Here is a 6069-nt window from a genome sequence, read left to right on the forward strand (position 1 = left end):
GTACCAAATTCAATTAACCCAGTTACTACTTGCTAGATTTTGGAACAGTTACCCCATTTTTTTAAGCACAATATAAGGGCCAAGAAACTAATCTGTCTTTCACTTCTGGAGACCTGACTGGATAGCAGACTGAGGCCCCAACTCAAAACTTCCAGAGTCTTATCTACTTTGCTGAATGCGCTAGGACTGGAAATTGGTTCAGCAAGAGGAAGGTGAAGGGCTTCAGAATAATCACTGTATATTTAAATTCTCAGCATTATCATCAGATAATCAGCCAACACTTTGCCTTGAGTTTGGTGAGCCGATGTCAGTTTCCATGGAAACCGAAGTGGGCCCTGCACATTCAGCTGAATTGTTAAAATTCTGCACATTTCAGTTGTGACAACTAACTGAGCGCTACAAGGTCTGATTTTTAAAGTACCAACTGGGGGATTCCAGGGGCTTCAGAATCTTCTAGGGCTCCACAGCTCCATCCAAAGAGCTCACCACAGTCTCTGAGCACCTCCCTTTAGCCTCACCATACTCCTGTGACATAGTGCAGTGGTATCATCCCTAATTTACAGATGATGAACTGAGGCACAGAGAGAAGGAAGTTTATGGTGGAACCTGAACCTGAGTTGTCCTAATCACTGGGCCAAACTTCTCTGAATACAAGTCTGAAAGGTATCTAGGCCATAGTGTTTGACATGTGAATAAATACAGCAGGGATAACATCTTAAGCATCTTTCCCTACCACGTTTCCCCATGTAGAAGTGTAACCATTTAAGGGACTTTCTATTGTCTGCTGAGTCCCAACCTCTGTGATTATAAAAGGAAACCCACCCAGCTGGTACTACTGCTAGCCAGGAAGTGATCTAAAGCCTATTTTATAAGACTTTTTTTGAAGTCCAAGAGAGCAAGAACAAACCCCAAATAATTTCTGCAGCTTTCAGAGCCAATAAGGTTGCAGCATGAAAATGAAGTGAAGTCCATATTAGTTGGAAATTGGCCAAGACCTTTCCAATATCACAGTCTCATGAACCAACAGAGAGTGGTTTGTACCTGCTCATAAATCAACAAGTGTTATAAATCACCTTCCTGTTTTCCCTGGTTTTGTCTGAAACAGAGTCTTCCAAGACACATATGCAGGATGGTAGAGGATAATGGGGCCAATTTGTGTGCTTGTGATCCCTACGTATGGAGGGGGCTCTCCTATCCATGTGTAAAGGGGCAGTCAATTGCCTCCACAGTAGCATTCCCCACATCCCTCAGATGCAGCAAAGGGCACCCAGCAAGCTTTCTTCATGTGGGAAAGCAACAAAGAGCACATGGACTGAGCAGCAGAGTATTACCATGGTGGAGGTGGAATGGTTAATGCAGCCTCTTGCTATATTATACTTTCCTTAGGTCTGGATGAAGATGTGCTGTCAGGGAATGAAGTACTTGTGGCACCTTAGAGACTAACCAATTTATTTGAGCATAAGCTTTCGTGAGCTACAGCTCACTTCATCGGACACTTCACCGGATTTCATCGGAGCTGTAGCTCACGAAAGCTTATGCTCAAATAAATTGGTTAGTCTCTAAGTTGCCACAAGTACTCCTTTTCTTTTTGCGAATACAGACTAACACGGCTGTTACTCTGAAACCTGCCAGGGAATGGGGTAGAGCTGCAGGGAACCCAGAGATGCTGCAGCAACACAGGGCCTCCACAGAGATGTTTCTGCACCCCTGGCAGCAGCATGAGATCCACATGGATTTGGGGGGATCCACCAGCTTGTGAGCAGGACCTAGAGGGAATGCGCGGTGTGCTGTAAGAAAATCCTGCTTGCAGCTGGCAGTTTGCACAGCAGATGTCTCCCTAAGCATAAGAATGTTTGCACTGAATCTACCCCAGCAGGTTGAGCTGGTAGAAGACATGAGTTGCTATCAGACCAGTGGTTGATCTATTTATGTTTATGCATGCATCACTATGGCATCTAAACTAAATATAACACCAGATTCCATTTAAAATGCTCACCATACGCAGTACAAACAGCCCCGGCTTCTGCACCATCCCAACCAATTACGATAAATAACTCTGACAGTCACTAGCCAAACAAGTGCTTGACTCAAAAGAGGTGTGCCTTGTGCGTCATTCTGAAAGGTAGTAAACCCAGGCTATGGGGGATGAGCAGGCAGAGCAAGTTTCACAGCTAAGAACACTCCAGCCTGCACATCCAAGGGCTCTCAGCAGAAGCACCCCTGGGGACTCCATGACAGGCAGAGGGAGGCAATCACATTCAGAGCTGATGTATCAGGTGGCGTATGTCGACCCTCCTACACATAGTTAGATCCCCTTGGAGCAACTAACCATTAATCTAGTGGTGTGTATGGAAGTTTAAGTTGGTGTAACCTACTACTGCCGAGGCACTAAAGAAAGGTGTCAGAAGGTGCATGTTAAAATAGAATGAAGGCTACTTTAATTTACACCTTGTTCCAGCTCTTTGGCATGAGAACTGCATCCTTTTAGACTCCCTTACTCAGCAGCAGAACAGGAATACGTGGGCCCAAGGAAGGCAAACAAACAGAACACTTTTCCGAGTAACAGCCGTGTTAGTCTGTATTCGCAAAAAGAAAAGGAGTACTTGTGGCACCTTAGAGACTAACCAATTTATTTGAGCATAAGCTTTCGTGAGCTACAGCTCACTTCACACTAACACCACTTACATAATTAAATACAATAAATGTATAAAACCCAGTCAGTGTATCGGATTATGGCCAACCCTATAGCTCCAGGTATTAATGATCTGGTCCAGAATTTAGTCACAGAACAATCCTCGCCACAGGTCCAGTTAGCTCCAGTCGTAGTCAGGGGACATAAGCTGGTGGCTCTCGTCCACCTGTCTGTTCCAGTCTAGAGATGTGCACACCATGCGGTCCCACTGCAGTGTGAGGCTACCTGGTCCAGTTCTGGGCCATCAGCTCTATTATAGAATCATAGAATATCAAGGTTGGAAGGGACCTCAGAAGGTCATCTAGTCCAACCCCCTGCTCAAAGCAGGGCCAATCCCCAATTTTTGCCCCAAATCCCTAAATGGCCCCCTCAAGCATTGCACTCACAACCCCGGGTTTAGCAGGCCAATGCTCAAGCCACTGAGCTATCCCTCCCTCCCTATGCTGCTGGGCCTACCTATTAAGTCATCTCTACACAGCCAGTCCAGTTGGGTCTTGCAGTGAGGTCAGCTCTGCACCACCACGGGTTCAGCCTGCTCCTGTCTAGTCCCATAGAATCATTCCACACATGGTTCAGAATATCCAGGTGGGGAACCCAGAGCAAGACAGAGTTCTTGTTCCTGGATCTCTATGGCAGAACGCCTCGACCTTCTCTTATTGAACTTGAATCAGTTCCCAAACCAGAGTCCACTACCAGTAACCTCAGGGTGACACACTTACTCCAGGGCATATTGTTAGGATATAGATTTTTAGGTCTGTTTGCAAAGGCCTATACTTTAAGAATTTAGGTGTATTCTTGTCACTCAGCTAATTATAGAGGTATAAAAGAAAGAATTAAAATTACTGTCCGCCGGTGTAAGGGCCTTCTCTTACTGTGACACTCTGAGGCCCTGGTCTTAGGCTAAGGCCTCTGGCTAAGCAGCAGAGGCAGCCATAAGCTGGGAAGTGTATGGTCACATCCTTACATTTTAAAAGTAGTCACACTGAAATAAGCTGCTATTGGGCTGTCAGGAATACAATCCTGTCCTGATAATGCCTATCACCTCCAGAGAAAGGGAAGAGCCTAGAAGACATAAAAGAAAACTTAGTTTAATAGCATGCTGTCTGCAAGAACTTACTTATCAATAGCTGGGATGTGAAATTCTTATTTCTTTGTTGTTTTATCACTATAGTTTCCATTTCCCTATTGTTTTTCTGTATAATCTCTGTCTGGTTTTGTGATTGTTTTTGTCTGCTGTATAATTAATTATGTTGGGTGTAAACCAATTAATATAGTGGGATATAATTGGTTAAATAATCATGTTACAATATGTTAGAATTGGTTAGTTAAATTTCAGTAAAATAATTGGTTAAGGTATAGCTAAGCAGAACTCAAGTTTTACGATATAGTCTGCAGTCAATCAGAAAGTAAGGGGGGGAATGGGAACAGGGAATGAGGGTGGGTGAATTGAAATCATGTTTTGCTAAGGGGGGGAAATGGGAACAGGGACACAGGCAAAGAGCTGGGAAGGGGGACACTAAGGAAGAAAACTGAAATTATTGCTTGCTGGAAGTTCACCCCAATAAACATCAAATTGTTTGCACCTGCAGACTTTGGGTATTCTTGCTCTCTGTTCATGCAAAAAGGACCAAGGAAGTAAGCGGGTGAAGGAATAAGCCCTCTAACATCTTGGCACCATGACTCGGATGCATCGCATCGGATAGGTGCTTGGCAGCCTGTAAGTCCCCCTCCCCAAAAGTCAGAGCAGCTGCTCGGAGTGGGTATAGCGAACTCTTGTGATGGTAGTTGTGGGTTCTGGCAAGCCAGGGTAAAATAAATTTTGAATAAATGAATAAGGAAGAACCAGGGACCATACCAGGTGCAGGGGTCAACCTGGGATGAGATTAAAAAAGAAATGGAGTGTTAGGGAACCCAGAGGGATGGGAGGTGGCTGAGAAGCCCACCCGCCTTTGGTATATGGGTAGTGGAAGAAGATCCCTGACCATTGGGACTGAATGCCTTCCAAGGAAAGGACGCACTTCAGTCCACTTGTGAGAGGTTTGAAGTAAGGACAGCATTATGGGAAGCTGTCAGGAATCTTTCAAGTTTGGTGCTGCTGAAAGGATGTAAATTAGTTAGGGGTGGTTAAAAACAATTTGGCACAACAGGGTTTAGAGTCAAAAGCAGAGTTAACAGACTACCTTTAGAGACAGGAGCTGGGACTTGGTCCTGGGGAAGTGAAGAAAAAAAAGTTTCAAAGTAAAAAATGGCAGGGTTTGCAGGAGCAGCTAATGACCCCCTCTCTTCTCTCAGAGCCAGGATGAAAACCTGGGGCCTAGGGGATAAGGATTCCCAACTGTTTCAACGCAGGGAACCTACTCTTGGCTCAAAGCTAACTATATCCTTTTCTTCTTTTCCTTCTTCCTTTTGTCAGTTTACTTAATTTGTTGCTGGTAGCCTGTACTTTGAACTGACCTAACAGGCTTAATTGGTTTCTTTCCATCTCTTCCCCCTCCACTCGTCCCTGCCTTTCCACAATTTTGTTTTTCTGAAGTTTTAATGAAGGGTACCTTGGATACTTACATAAAATGTTTATGGTTATTTTGAACAAAGTATAACGGAGGTCTGCTGTATTCCACTGGAATTTTTTGAAGTAAAAGATCTGTGGGCAACTATGAAGACAAATGTTTTACTGCCTTTTTGAACAGTCTCAAGGTAAAGACAGCACAGGTTAAGGCAGCTGGGTGGCAATATTTGTACTTGGTGGCTAAGTTGTTACAGACAAATTGCACTACCTTAAAGAACTAAATGTAGGAGTAAGTAATTTTTAAAAAGTAAAAAGTTACAAATAGCTTTTGCAAAAATTAATAATACAGCATTTGAAGAAAAGTAAACATTTGGAAGTTGTAAAATGGTAAAAGGTAACAGTTGTAAAGATGTTAAAGAGTAACAGTTTTTGGAAGATTTTGGTTTAATGATAAAACCCAGTTATATAAGTGTAACTGTATGTGCAACTCTGTGCTGTCACATTGGATGGAAGCTTGGTAATTAAATTATCCAAGGGGGTCAGGTAGAGTGGCTACTACCACCACTATGCTTCTGTCCCCAGAAGCTTTTACAGCTATTCTAAGGGGAAATGGGCCCTTTTCCCCACAAAAATGGTCTATATGGGACTGCTGCAGCCAGCAGGCGGAGAGAGAATCTGATCAAAATTGTTTGACTATTGGGTAATGTAATCAAAATCACTAAAGAAATGTAAGGGGTTTCTATTAAAACTTAACTTGGCTGCCCCTGGCTGTCTCTGGTTGTACACGATGGGAGTATAATCGGGGTACAGTTGTGTAAAAAAAGAGTAATCACAGTGCAAGGGATGTTAGGCAAAAGAGAATTTTGTGTGC

The sequence above is a fragment of the Chelonia mydas genome, chromosome 10 (genome assembly GCF_015237465.2).
Source record: "Chelonia mydas isolate rCheMyd1 chromosome 10, rCheMyd1.pri.v2, whole genome shotgun sequence".
Classification (NCBI taxonomy): domain Eukaryota; kingdom Metazoa; phylum Chordata; order Testudines; family Cheloniidae; genus Chelonia; species Chelonia mydas.